We start from the raw sequence: 591 nt of genomic DNA, 5'->3' as shown, positions 1-591 counted from the left end.
ACATGGCATGGCTGTATTGTAGGCTTGCTTCACTCGGGAATGGAAGTAGTGTGAGAATTAGGGTTAGGGTTGGGGTTAGGGGTTTCGAGTTAGGGGTTAGTTTCGAGTCAGGGTCAGGTGCTAGGGATTAGTGGTTAGGGTTAGAGTTAGTGTTAGGGGTTAGGTGTTAAGTGTGGGTTTGGGGGCCAGGGTTAGGTTTAGGGTTGGGGTTAGTGTTAGCTGTAGGTGTCAGGGTTAAGGGATAGGGTTAGGGTTAAGGGTTAGGCTTAGGGTTAGGGTTCAGGGTTAGGGTTAAGGTTTAGGGTTAGAGTCAGGGTTAAGGGTTAGGGTGAGGCTTAACAGTTAGGGTTAGGGTTAGGGGGTTGGGATAGGGTTAGGGTTAAGGGTTAGGTTTATGGTTCAGGTTTAAAGTTAGCATTAGGTGTTAGGGTTAGTGTTAACTGTAGGTCAGTGTTGGGGTTAGATCTCTAGGCATTAGGGTAAAGGTTACGGTTAGCGTTAAGAGTTAGGGTTATGTTTAATCGTTAGGATTAGGACTAGCGTTAAGGGTTAGGGTTAAAGTTTAGGGGTTATGACTAAGGATCAATGCTT

The sequence above is a fragment of the Eulemur rufifrons genome, unplaced genomic scaffold, assembly GCF_041146395.1.
Source record: "Eulemur rufifrons isolate Redbay unplaced genomic scaffold, OSU_ERuf_1 scaffold_58, whole genome shotgun sequence".
Lineage (NCBI taxonomy): Eukaryota > Metazoa > Chordata > Mammalia > Primates > Lemuridae > Eulemur > Eulemur rufifrons.
The sequence above is the reverse complement of the archived record's forward strand: the minus strand, read 5'-3'. Positions refer to the sequence as shown.